A 14,708-nucleotide genomic window follows, 5' to 3' on the forward strand; every position below is an offset into this window, starting at 1 on the left:
CTCATTGTGTCCTGGATTTCATGTATGTTTTGAGCACGTAGCTTTTTTCATTTTACATTTCCGTTGAGAGTTGTGTCAATTATTTCTATGGAATCTTCTGCTCCTGAGATTCTCTCTTCTATCTCTTATACTCTGTTGGTGATGATTGTATGTATGTCTCCTTGTCTCTTCTTTTGGTTTTCTATATCCAGGGTTGTCTCCTTTCTGCTTTCTTTATTGCTGCTATTTCCATTTTTAATTCCTTTTCCTGTTTGATTGTGTTTTCCTGTAATTCTTTTAGGGATTTTTTGTTTCCTCTCAAGGCTTCTACTTGTTTATTTGTGCTTTCCTGCATTTCTCTAAGGGAATTCTTTATGTTATTCTTGAAGTCCTCCATCATCATGGTCAAATGTGATTTTAAATCTACTTCATGCTTTTCTGATGTGTTTGGATATTCAGTGTTTGCTTTGGTGGGAGAATTGGGCTCCAATGATGCCATGTGGTCTTCGTTTCTGTTGTTTGGGTTCCTACGCTTGCCTCTAGCAATCAGGTTGTCTCTGGTGTTACATTATTCTCCTATTTCTGACAGTGGCTGTACTGTCCTATAGGCCTGTGTGTCAGGAGTGCTATAGATCTATTTTCTTATTTTCTTTCAGCCAGTTATGGGAACAGAGTGTTCTGCTTTCAGGTGTGTATTCTTTCCTGTCTACTGGTCTTCAGGTGTTCCTGAGGGCCTGTGTCCAGAGTCCACCAGGCAGGTCACTTGTAGCAGAAAAGTTGGTTTTGTGCCTGAAGTCACTCCTTGGAGCTGTGTTTCAGCTCTCTGTGAGGGCAGCAACCAGAAGGGCCTGCCCTGACTTCTCCTGGGTCCCTGTGCACAGGAGTCCAAGATGGTGCTGTGTGTTTTCCTCTAGAGTCAGAATATGCAGAGTGTAGTCTCCTCTGGTTTCCCAGGAGTGCCTGCCCTTCTGAAGCTCTAGTTCTCCCTCCCACAGGATTTTAGTGCAGGGAGCTGTTTGACCAGGTCCTTCAGATCCGTGCAGGCACAGTCTGGACCGCAGGGCTCCTGCAGCTTGAGTGCCCCTATCTTCTTATTCCTAGAGGCCTTATACAGTTTCTTCTTGGGCCAGGGATGTGGGCAATGGTGGGCAGTACTAGAGGTCTCTCCTGCCCTGCAGTCTCAGGAGTGTCTACCTGTCTGGGCGGTGAGCTCTCTCTCCCAAGGGGTTTTGGGAGCAGGGAGCTGTGGTCCAGGATCATGAGGTTTGGGCTCCTGCTAGAAACCGGAAGTGTCGGGTCCCAGAGAAATTTTGCCTTTTTGTGTCCTGAGTCCACCAGGCACAGAAAAGTTGGTCTTACCACTGGTCTTGGGCATGAAGTCGCTCCTCTGGGTTGGGTTTCAGCTCTCCATGAGGGCAGCAAACAGAAGGGCCTGCCCTGCCTTCTCTTGCGGCCCTATGCACAGGTGTCCCAGATGGCACTAGGCATTTTCCTCTAGAGTCAGAAATGGGGGCCGAGAATAGTCTCCTCTGGCTTCCCAGGCATGTCTACCTCTCTGAAAGTCTAGCTCTCTCTCTCACAGGATTTGGGTGCAGGGAGCTGTTTGACCAGGTCCCTTCAGATCCTGGTGCAGTCTGGACTGCCCTGAATAGGATTCTTAAGTATAGTGTCAGGATGGGTCAGTGTCTGACAGCAGGTACTTTCTATTGATTTGGCCTGAAAACTTGGAAATGCCTCATCTACATATTTGACGGTGTGGTCCTGCTTCTAGTTGACTGATCTGTCTTGAACCTACATGACCTGTGGTCACATCATTACCCTTGGAGGAGGGGCTTCAGGCATTCTTTCAAAGCTCTCTAAGGGGCTATGGTGGGCTTTACTATGTGAGAGGGGCCTAATCTCCTGGGAGACTGGGAATGATCCTGCCATATCTTAGAGTTTCTGGGTGTAAGACCTATTTTGACCAGGAATCAGGGTAGCTTTCACAGCCTGCCACTGCACACATATGTATCTATTTAAATTAATTTATGTTACTTTGGCTGACAGTCTTCCACCCAAGAACCATAGACTAACAAAACCTAAGTACAAGGCATAAGAAACTCCCGTAGCATTGAATATCCTAGTAAGATCACCGGTGTAAGGGGAAGCCCTGGGTCGTGCTAAGACTGAACCCCCAGTGAACATGATTGTTGGGGGGAGGGCGGCAATGAGGGGAGGATGGGGAGGGGAACACCCATAAAGAAAGGGAGAAGGAGGGGTTAGAGGGATATTGGCCCGTAAACCGGGAAAGGGAATAACACTCGAAATGTAAATAAGAAATACTCAAGTTAATAATAATAATAAAAAAAAAAACTCCCGTTTGAATTATGGTCAGGGAGTCCAAGAAATTCACAAACCAATATTTGCTATAGATTTTGTCATTCATTACCGACCAAAAGTCAATGGTAAATTCCTAAAGCTTTAGACATTAGAAATTTAGACATTTAGACTTTAGAACTAGAACTCAAAAGATTTAAGCTTGAGATCTATAAATGAAAACTTCATTCCTGAGTATTGTATTTTGTGGTCCTACTTTGTGATACACAAGCTTCCAAGGAAATGAAGCAGATAATACTGTGAGGCCTATGAAATATGACTATGACCAGCATGGCCTGATATCCTAAGTGTGCAATTATGGCATGTATATCCTGATGATAACCAACTACTGTGTAATTAGTATTAATGAACACTCAGCCAGGAAGAAGTAATACCTGACTCTTACTTTTATTCTCACAGGTGAATGTAGGTCTCACCTTTCATTAAAGAAGCTTACCTTTTCAATAAATGGAAACTATTCCAGAGAATCACAGCTGTTTCAAATGCAGAGAACAATTGACTCTGGAGTCCTAGTTATCATGGACACATCTAAAGCTCTTGTTCCTGGGGCTCAAGAAAGATGAGGAAGACAAGATGGTAAAACTTTAAGAACTAGAAGAAGATCAGTGAGTGAAGATTTTACTCCCAATCTATAGTTTACCAATTTGTCCTATTTTTTTTAACCTTACAGATTCTGTTAAGTGTCATGAGGTCCCATTTATCAATTGTTAATCTTAGAGCCTAGGCTACTGGTAGTCTGTTCAGGAAATTTCCCCCTGGGCCAATGAGTTTGAGGCTATTTTAGGATTTTTCTTCTATTAGATTCCACATATCTGGTTTTAAGTTGAGTTCCTTGATCCACATGAAATTTAGTTATGTCAAAAGTTATAAATATAGATCTAATTTCATTCTTCTACATGCAGACTACCAGTTAGACTGGCACCATTTGTTGAAAATACAATGAACTGAACCATCAAGAGCACCCAGGGACTAAACCACCAACCAAAGAGTATACATTGGGTGAGGGTATGGCTCCAAATATATAACTAGCCAAGGATGGCCTATTCAGATATCAATGGAAGGGGAGGCCCTTCTTCTTGTGGAGGCTTGGTGCCACAATATAGGGTGATGCTAGGGCAGTGAGGTGGGAGTGGGTGAGTGGATGAAGGAAAACCCTCATAGAGGCAAAGGGGATGGGTGGAGAGAGGATATGGGTTTGTGGAATGGTATCCAGGAACCAGTATATCATTTGAAATGTAAATGAATAAAATGATAAATAAAAATAATAATAAATAAAAATGAATAAAATGCTCTCTTTTTCCTCTGTGTGGTTTTGGATTCTTTAAAAAGATCAAGTGTCAATTTGTGTGGGTTTATTTCTAAATCTTCTATTCTATTCCATTGACTAACTTGTCAGTTTGTATATCAATACACTGAGGTCTTTATCATTATTTCTTTGTAGTACAGCTTGAGAAAAGGGATGGCAATTTATCTAAAAATTTTTCTTTGTTGTTGAGAATTGTTTTGGGTATCCTGGAATTTTTTTCCATATAAAGTTGAGAATATCTCTTTCTATGTCTATTATGAATTCTGTTAGGATTTAATGAGGATTGCAATAAATCTGCTTTAAGTAGGATGGTTATTTTCACTCTGTTACCCCATCAATCCATGAGAATGGGAAATCATTCCATCTTCCAGGTCTTCTTCAATTTCTTTCTTCAGAGATTTGAAGTTCTTGTCATATAGATCTTTCCCTTGCATGGTTACACCAAGATATTTTATACTGCTTGTGACTATGTAGAAAGGCGTTGTTTCTCTCATTTCTTTCCTCTGCCTGTTTATCATTTGTGTAAAGGGAGGCTACTGACTTGTTTGAGGTAATTTGATATCCTGCCATATTGCTGAAGTTGTTTATTGCTGTAGGAGATCTCTGGTTGATTTTTGTGGGTTGCTTATGTATGTTATCATATCATCTGTAATGTGTTTCTTGTTCTGTCTTCAGTTCAATTTGTCGGATGAAACAATGACATTTGAAAATTTAAGAATTAGACAAGTGTGCTTTTAATTCAAATAGCTTTAGAATGCTTGATAATAAGTATTTCTGTAAAAAGCAGAGAGCAAAAAGAGTTTTAGTAACTAGAATTCTCAGCTGTGAACCAGCATGATGGAAGATCCTCCTTAAAGTAGTTCCTTCTTTCTGAAGAAGAAATCTAGATTTATGTCAGGCAGACAGAGGTGAAATTTCTCTAAAGCAATAAAAATTTCATTGAGGAAAAAATGGAATATCTTTATTTGCTACTTTGTTCATGCATTTACTATTTAGGCTTCTATTTTCCAAAAATAGAGTTAGGCATATAACAATTAAGATATGTTTTAACTATGTGAACTATATATTTTTCAAAAGACAAATTTTACTCTATTACTCTATGCAATAAATCTTGGCATCTTTAATATGAATTTTATCAAGTTAATGGAAAAAAAGTGTTACTTAAAGGACATTTAATGTTAAAAACATGAAAAAGTTGGCTTACTGAATAAAAGAAAGTTCAACACTCACATGTAATTAGAAAAAAATAGAACATGAAAATCTAACACCTGGAATGAGTTATGAAAATTTATTCAAGTAATAAAACCTTAAATTAAATATCTGTTATCAAAAAGTATTAAAAAATGAAAGTTTTTAAATTGCATTTCACTTTAAGATAATAGAATCCTTCCAATATTTCAAAGCTGTTTGAATTCTACCCCGAGGCAAGGAAATAAACAGATGACTAAGAATTCAGTTTAACACATCCTTCAACTTCCAATTACAGTTCATATTATGTTCTATTTTTGATGCATCCAATCATCATATTTGAGGTTTGGAAGACAGCAAAATAAAGCCCACGTTTAATATAAAATACATTAAAATTTCATGTATATGCCTCTAGATTTTTTATATTTATAGAAATGTAGCATTTGTACATGGATTTGTAAATAGCATGAAAATATCTTACAGCCTGAAGGAAAATGTTAGTATGTAGAGAAAACTGTAATTATGGAAGCAAAAATAATGATTATGAAGGATATAGAATTTTTGTTTATCCTATAAAACATAGTAGAGAGGCTCTACATTAAACACCTTCTAAATCAAGTTAACTTTATTATAATCAATAAAATATAATTAATAGAACACATAGACTATGTGTTGTAGATATGCATAGTTAAAGTTATAGACTAGTTCCTCTTAAAGATAGCTCTGTGTTTGGTGATTTCATTAGTTTGTGTATATGTCAGCTAAATACTTTGCATACTTAAAGGTCCCTGTGTAATCATAAACATGATAAAAGCTAATGCCTGTAATGTGCATAATAGCAAAGCCATATTAAGGAAACATAATAAACCTAGCCCAAGGGGAACCAGAGGGACTCTAACACCACCGTGCCCTGGAGTACCATCCTTTAAAGCATTTGCAACCTCACACTCTACCAATTGATAGTTTAAACCAGGCAACTTAAATATGGATTACAGCTTTGCTGAAATGGTGTATTTCCCATTATATGATTGGTACACTGTCAAGTTAATTGCATCTGAAATCAACTGAAACCCTAACAGCTGAGCATACAGGAGAAGGGACTTTTTAATTAACAACTTTATTTATTTATTCCAAATATTGACCCCCATCCCACTGCCCCTACCATAGTTTTTCACCCCATTCCAACTCCCCTTTGCCTCTGAGAGGGTGTCCCTTCCCAAGTATCCCCCTTCCCTTGGGCATCAAGTTTCTAGGGGATTAGACACATCCTCTCTCCTGAAGCCAGACAAGGCAGTCTTCTGCTACATATGAGCTGGGAGGCTTCAGACCAGCACACGTATGCTCTCTGGCTGGTGGCTTAGTTGACATTGTTGGTCTTCTTATGGGATTTCTGTTGACTTTAGATCCTTCAATCCTTCCTGGAACTCTTCAATAGTGGTCCCCAACCTCAGTCCAATGGTTGGCTGTAAGTATCTGCATCTTTCTCAGTCAGCTGCTGTTAGAGCCTCTCCTTAGGCAGAGATGCTAGGCTCTTGCCTGCAAGCACAACATAGAATCTGTAATAATGTCAGGGTTTGGTGCCTGCCCATAAGATTGACCCTAAGTTGGGCCTGTCATTGAATGGCCTTTTGAGAAGAGAATATTTTCATTAATATTTTTTATTTACATTTCAAATATTATACCATTTCCCATTTTCCTATTCATAACCTCCCCTATCCTATTCCCCTTCCCCCCTGCTTTTATGAGGATGTTCCCTTACCCACCCACCCATCCTTTCTTTTCTGCCTCCCCACCCTGACATTTCTGTACACTGTACACTGAGGCATCGAGCCTTGGCAGGACCAAGGGCTACTCCTCATGAAACAGAAGACCAACAATTAGTATGGGCTTCACCTTCTGGTGGCAACCCATATAAAGAGACAGAGATGAAGGAAATTTTGCTTCTTGTCTATTGTTCTCACTTTCTATGCCAATAACTCCTGTCTTGATCCTAAATCCTTTCATTGATCTCAGAACCAAATTTTTCAAAATTCCTTCATAGACTTAACATGAATAGCTCTCCAAGAATCCTCCAGTCCTTCAATGAAGATTGAAACATTGATATTTGTCCACTGAAAAACTAGATTTTTCAGCCTATCAAGTATTAGACAACTATTGTTAGAGTACACAGAAAATATCTTGAAATCTAACAAATCTGCTTTTAAAGGTATACATTCTATTTCTTTAGATAACTCTGGTTAATATACAACCTTATACATATTTCTACAGTTAAGAGAGAAGGATGGCAGGAGCAGAGATATTTTTGAACCTCATCAAGCCAGACAGTGTTGGTATACATCATTCACAAGGCAGAGGCAGGCAGATCTGTGTTTGAAGCCAGCCTTATCCACAAAATGAGTTCAGGACAGCCAGAACTACACAGAACCATCCTGTCTTGAAAACTGCAAGCAAACAAATAATTCCCAAGAATCTTTTCTGTAAATATCAATGTTGCCTAATAAACAATAAATGAATCCCTAATGTGAGAATAGCACAGTGACTTGTGAGCATGTGTGCTTCTTCAGAACAGAAAACTGAAGAACATATAGGCATGACAGTTCTCCATGACATGATGCTTGGCCCATTTCACATTCATTAAATATATATTAGTACTGAAATACTGGCAATGCAGAAATTTGGTTGGATGAGTAATTCAAATTAAAAATAACATTTCTGTGAAACTAGATGATTGTTTCCATGGCAACAAATTGATTAAGTACTGACTGTGGACAGGAGTGATGTGAACAAAGAACTGCCCACCCCATGCAGACACACCTCATGAGTGCCTATGCTCTTGTGCATGCACATACGCGCGCACACACACACACACACACACACACACACACACACACACACACGCACAGTCCACAGCACTTTCAGACTACTGGGCAAATATTCTAAGTAAGTATAATCTAAGTATACTTACTATACCTAAGTAATAGCTGCTACAATATGCAAGAACAGAAAATATTGACCAATATTTTGATATTAAAACAATTAAAATCAGACTCAAGGTAGATGGCCTGTTATAAGGCAAACTTCCTAAATCAGTGTATTTGCAGATTCTTCAAATTAACCAGTAAGATTTCAAGTTTTAGCTAAGTTTATACAAAATAACCATACCTTTCCTATCCCCCCCAAAATAACTGCAAATAGTAAAAAATGAAAGAAGAAAATATAAGTCAATAACCACATCTATATTTATATTTATTACTTCATAATCAATGAAAAACTCAGAAATAAATTACCTTCATTTCAATAGGCATAGAACTCAAGAGTCTGAAATCAACTGATAATTGTAGTAATAATTCTATTTATTTATTTATTTATTTATTTATTTATTTATTTATTTACCTACTCATTTATTCCCCTACATTGGGCCTCTCCTTCTATTGATACCTTACAAGGCCATCCTCAGCTACATATGTGGCTAGATACATAGGTCCATCTCTGAGTTCTTTTGTAATGGTGGTTTAGTACCTGGGAGGGCTGGAGGGGTTTGGTTGCTTGATATTGTTGTTCTTCTTAAAGGGTTGGAAACCTCTTCAGCTACTTCAGTCCTTTCTCTAACTCCTCCATTGGGGACCTCATTCTCAGTTCAATGGTTGGCTGCAAGCATCCACCTCTGTATTTGTCAGGCATTGCCTCTCAGGAGACAGCTATATCATGTTCCTGTCAGTATATACATCTTGACAACTGCAATTGTGTCTGTGTTTGGTGTCTGTATATGGGATAGATTCCCCAGGTGGGGCAATCTCTGTATGGCCTTTCCTTCAGTCTCTGTTCCATGTTTTGTCTATGTATTTCCCCCTATGAGTATTTTCTTCCTCATTCTAAGAAGGACTGAAGAAGCATCCACACTTAGGTCTTTCTTCTTCTTGAGATTCATGAGGTTTGTGAATTGTATCTTGTATATTCCAGGCTTTTGGTCTAATATCCATTTGTTAGTGAGTACATATCATGTGTCTTCTTCTGGAGCTCTGTCTAATGTTTGGCTTTGGGTAATGGTTTTGGTCAGCTCTAAGGTGGAGACTCTCAGAGGATTGTGCTATGCTCTTGACAGCTTCAAGGTGCCTAAAAGAAGAAGGCAAGTTTCTAATTTGTCCCTCTTGGTTCTCTGATGATAGTTTGCCATATCACTCCACCGCCTCCCCAAAATTGGCAGGGGCTGCTATTGAATTCATTTATATCTATTCATCTCACACAGGAACCAGTGTGTCCAGGCAAGCACTATCACAGAAAGTTGTCATCAGTGTCTTCATCTGTTGTATCAAGAGAAATGATAGAAATACTCTTCTAGGTAAATGAAAAATGTATTGAAGTAAATTATATTTAAATTACATTTATATTTTATAAATATTTTATAATGCTAATTATATTTAAATTATGTTTATATTTATATAAGTATTTTAGAATTTTAATTATATTTAAATCATTAAGATGAAAAATCATTTAAGAGAACTTCTGCAATTTCTAATGAGTATGTAGATATTTAAAGGTTTTAAAATACTTTTACCCAAGATAGTGATTTTTAAAAAGGTGAAGGTTTTTCTCCCAAAGGTGTTCATAGCAATGTATAGAGACATTTTGAGGGTCAAAACAGGAGTGTGGAATGAAGTACTACTAAGGTTTAATTCAAAAGGCCACAGATCTGTTATTCATGACTTGAAATATGCAGGACATTTTAGCAAAGAATTAGTTGACTGAGGAATCTGTACTGTTATACTTAAAAATCTGATGATCAAAAATTTTAAGTTGGACAAGTTAATAAACCTACGTATTTAAATCTTAGCTAATCTCTTTATAGCTTCATGTAGACTATAGAGAGATTAGAGTTTGTTACATTTATCAATTATATTACTTGCTGTACATTTTTCATATTTTATTTGTACAAAATGCTTCATTCTCAATACTATTTATTCTTGGTATCTGGCTACGTGGATAGGATATGTTTTCTCTCTAACACGAAGTAGCCATTAGTGACTCACTTAATTTAATCCTCTTTTTTAGTATATGTGCTGCCGAAGCGAGCACAATTTAATCCTCTTAAATTGGTTGATTTCATAATCAAGCCTTTTGTTTTCCTCAGTCTTCTTGAAAACCCTTAGTATTCTAATAAAATATCTTGAACTATCACTCATATTCAAAAATATTATTCTGTGACAGTACAATATTCTCCTATTATCAGAGCTCATCTCACCAGACTGTAAAAACAATATATCTCTGACTTCTCAAATTAATACTATTTTAATGAGGCCAAATATAAGTCGAAACATTTCTTAATTGGGAATGCAGGACTTTCAGAGGGGAGAGGATAACATAATCCTCCCACAAAATATTCAACCCCAAATTTTTCTTGTGCATAAGATATGCAGGGAGAAACAGAAAATGTGGGGACAGACAACCAACGACTGCCCCAATCTGAGGCCCATCCCAGCTTAGAGATACACCACCTGGCACTCTTTTGTCTGTCATTGGATCTCCTTCCCTACCAGGACTGTCTGTTGGACCTCAGTGAGCTAGAACTAAATGTCCCAGGGTGAGGTGGTACCAAATGGGATTCTTTCTTCTCTGAGGGAAACTGACTGAAGGCGCCAATGGATGAAGAATCTGTAAAGGTGGGACAGGGAGGAGAAAAAGAAGAGAACTGTGGTCAGGATTAATAATAAATAAATAAATTTTTAAAAAAGAATCATTTCTGGCTTCATACTTAAACTTTATTTTGCTTATCAAAATAAGAAATATTTTGTTAGCTAAAATTGTTTTATTTATGGAGTTCTAATTATATAAAATAACATAACTTTTCTTTATACTTTTCTACCACCAAGCCTCCCACATATTCCTATTTCAAATACACGTATCCTTTTTTCCTTTAATTGTTCTTAGGTACATATATGTGTATATACAGACAGTATTCCAAACTATATCAATACAACCTGCTTGTATGTATGTTCCCAGAGATGAGCATTTGGTTTCTTGATAACCACTTGATGTACTCTTCCCTAGAGAAGACTATTTCTCCCACTCACAAAATTCTTCAGTTTCTTATAATTCCTTGTGTAGGGTTGAGGCCTGCTAATTTCCACCAACCTACAATCCATATTAGTTATTATGCCTGTTCTTTTTCTTTTTTCAATTCACATTTGGGCAGTCATGTGCGTGAGTCTTTATGGTAGTAGCTTCTGACATTTCCAGGAGACATAATCTCACAGAAAACTTCCTTATCCTCTGGTTATGACACACTTCCCAACCCATTTTCCATTATGAACCCAGATGCTTAGAGGCAGGAGTTATACGATGGGACTGGTCTCCCAACTTTGAATTTTGATTGGTTCTTGTTTTCTATAATGGTCTGTCTACTGCAAAGAGAAATGTTCCTGATGAGGAGTGAAGACTATCCTTATCTATTTGTATAAGGGCAAATATTTAGATTGTAGTTAGGGATTGTGTTTATAAAGTATGTTGTGGTGCACATAGATAGATACATAAAGTTATATACTCAGGTACATAAAACAAAATTAATTATTTAACAGTATTCCCACCCCACAGAACTGTATATAACTTTGCCCTTTTGAAGGAATAACTGTTACAAATGATAGAATCTTTTCATTATGTAGCTAATGTTTTCTTCCCTTACTTTTTTAAACTCCTTACTCCAGAAACAAACAGGTACTTGTTTAGAATGGGGAATGACAAGCCTCCAGAGATCTTCTCACCCTGTCAACAGGATTCATTACATGTTTGGTATAATACTGACCTTTTGCTTTTTTTTCTGACTTAAAATGGTAAATGAAAAAAATGCCACCAAGATTTTCTTGCTAATTAAAATTTGGATATGTACCTATTTGCTCTGACAAGATAATTATTTTCTTTCTGTATATATTATATAAACTGATGTATGATCTACTTGATAGAACTAAAAATGTTATCTACATATGTAACATATTTCTACTTTTGCATATCAGTGTTATAGACTTAGTGTTTAAAACCTTTGATTTAGAACCCTTTGGTTCTAAATTCAGCTCTAGAAATATCTTCTATATAGTTTATGGTGTATTAATAGCAATTGTTAGTGAATCTTTAACATATGTTGATGCCTCTTGAACTGTATAATCTTTCAAATGGTTAATATGTATAAGATATTTGTAACTCTTTCTATATCTATTTATTTAAAAAAACTAGCTATTTTAATGCTTGGTTTTGTTTTTTAAAACCTTACAGCTAAATGTTTAGTTGGTAGATATATTTCTGTAAATACTTATGACACTTTACTAATACTGACAAAAGAATCTGAACATTTTTAGGTTATTATCAGATTTCCCATGAAGGAAAACGAAAATTGAACCTGACGTAATGATCATTTCTTCTATACTTCAGCTGTTTAAATTCTTGCTATAAGAATTATTGATGTTGACTTGTCACACCTTGGGATCAAGTTGGAGCAACCAGAATGAATCTTTCCCTGGCACCACTGGACACTGGGAACAAACAACCAGATGAACTATGTTCAGTGGTTCCACAACTAATGTCTAAAAATAAGGGGGGAGTGGTTAATATAACTAAAATAAAACCACACCGAGCAAAATAGCACTTGCCTATAACCTCATTATTTAAGATGCTAAAGGAGGATATCTTAAGTTTGAGGACAGCCTAGACTTCATGAGAAGATCATTTCTCAAACAAACAAAAATGGAATTGTTACGTTCCTTTCAAAATGATAGGGGAACCAAAATGTTATTAAAAACAAAAACTGAAAGTGTTCTGTGCAGTTACCTGGCACTAACTAGATGTGTTCTAACCTTGTTTGCTACTTGTTTTCTGTTTACTATCGTGGTTTCAAACTTTGCTATATTCTACCTCAAGACCGAATCATTTAAAGAATAAAGTAGAGGATATTTTAAAAGATACCTGTGTCTTTCAATTTATAAGTATATTAGAACATTGATTTAAAAAATCATAATTTCTCTAAGAATATCAAAGCTTGGGTAATGAAAACACTCCAGATCAAAGGGGAACATGTCTCAAAAAAAAAGAAATTTCATACTTTTCTATAACCATTGTTCAATAGGAGATAGGACCAGATCTTTACCTGGAATATTTAGATAAATATTGATGAGTTAATTAAATTTTAATCTTATTTTAAAACTTCAAAGATGAACTGTGATGTGTGATGGTTGGAATAAGAAGGGCACATGGAAAGTGCTATAATTAGGATATGTGGCCTTGTTTGAGGCGATATGGGCTTGTTGGAGGAAGTTTGTCACTGTGGCCGTAGGCTTTCAGGTCCTGTGCTCAAGCTCCACATAGTAAGGAAGAGAGCCTCCTGGCTACCTATGGAAAAGGGTGTTCTCTAGGCTGCCTTGTGATAAAGATGTAGAACTGTTGGGTCCTCCAGTATCAAATTAGCCTGCAAGATGCCATGCTTCCCATCATAATGATAATAGACCAAACCTCTGAAATAGTAATCCAGCCCCAATCAAATGTTTGGTTTTATAATAGTTAAATTAATAATGTTCTCTCTTCACAGCAATGAAAACCTAAAACAGATCCTATAAATACTTTTTGTTTTTAACTATTAAATATAATAATATAGCAAATATCTTAGATTATATTTGATAGCTTTGTATTTTACCTCAAATAAAAGCATACTATGGCATTTTTTTCATGCATAGATATCAGTATAAAATATTTTTGACAATACGTTATTAAGGCCAGTTTTAAAAAATAGATTATACTTAAATAATCAATAAACAGTAAAGATTACACTATTTGAAATCAGAGAGTATTACAAGTTCAAAGCAATGAAGAACAGCATTCAGCATCTATCTCAATATTTTCTACATGTGTGAAAATAAGATAAATTGGAGAATACATGATTCTCAAATTAAGCATTTATAATCACATCAGGGTATTGCTTTACATTGCAAAATCCAAATTCCCAAAACAAATTGTCAGAAAAATGCAAATAAAACTACAGTCCAGAAATACCCATTAAAACTATCATCTCTGTGCTACTGTAAACAAATTAATTTTTGTAAATGATCTAATCTCAAAAAGATATCACAAAGTAAAATGTAAGCACATACACACACACAAAAACTCCCCTTTATATGTATATGTCTGTGCATATGAAATATACACTTTATGTACATGTGTATATTAAATGAACATAATTAATATATGAGTATATTTAGAGTTTGGTTTTTATTGTTGCTGTTATGAAATGTATACTAAGTGTACTAATTCCAATGGAATTCATTGGTATAAATCTTTGTTTCAATTGGGAGATCAGAACTTCAAGAAATACTGGATAATAAGGATTTTACCTTAACCAGTGGGTTAATCCAACAAAGAGCTCATAATTTCATCCGCTATTCGGAACTGATGCAGGAGATGAGGGTAAGTTAAAGGTAGGAAGCAGTTAAAGCATGGCAATATATGTCTTCATATATCTTACGATGATTGTCTCTATTTCTCAGCCATCATGAATTCATGTCTCTTTTGCTATGGTACCTTGCGTATGGAGCTAGCTGACTTTGAACTAAAATCTCTAAACTCTTGAATCAAAGTAGAACCTCCCTCCTTGTAAATAAGGACTCTAAGCTTCCATGAGACAATGGACACTGTCAATAGGACAAAATGGCAACTAACAGATTGGGAAAAGATCTTTACCTACCCACATCCAATAGAAAGCTCATATCCAATATAGTCAAAGAACTCAAGAAGTTAGACTCCAGAGAATCAAATAACCCTTTTAAAAAATGGGCCACAGAGCTAAACAAAGAATTCTCAACCGAGGACTATTGAAAGACTATGAAAT

At 36.2% G+C, this 14,708-nt stretch overlaps 1 long non-coding RNA gene across 6 annotated transcripts in view; it reads right to left on the bottom strand.

Annotated features, from left to right (window-relative positions):
- The window catches only part of LOC102555669 (uncharacterized), a 117,730-nt gene that overhangs the window by 37,359 nt on the left and 65,663 nt on the right, over positions 1-14,708 (bottom strand). For 5 of the 6 annotated variants that reach the window (XR_010051852.1, XR_005504813.2, XR_005504812.2 and 2 more), the window contains 2 exons: positions 10,342-10,498; positions 5,951-6,385 (listed from right to left, as the gene is read on the bottom strand). This is a non-coding gene — a long non-coding RNA (uncharacterized LOC102555669). Of the gene's footprint in view, positions 1-5,950; positions 6,386-10,341; positions 10,499-14,708 lie in introns of those variants that run through there. The other variant, XR_010051850.1, reaches the window with a different exon arrangement.

Source organism: Rattus norvegicus, chromosome 5 (genome assembly GCF_036323735.1).
Source record: "Rattus norvegicus strain BN/NHsdMcwi chromosome 5, GRCr8, whole genome shotgun sequence".
Classification (NCBI taxonomy): Eukaryota; Metazoa; Chordata; class Mammalia; order Rodentia; family Muridae; genus Rattus; species Rattus norvegicus.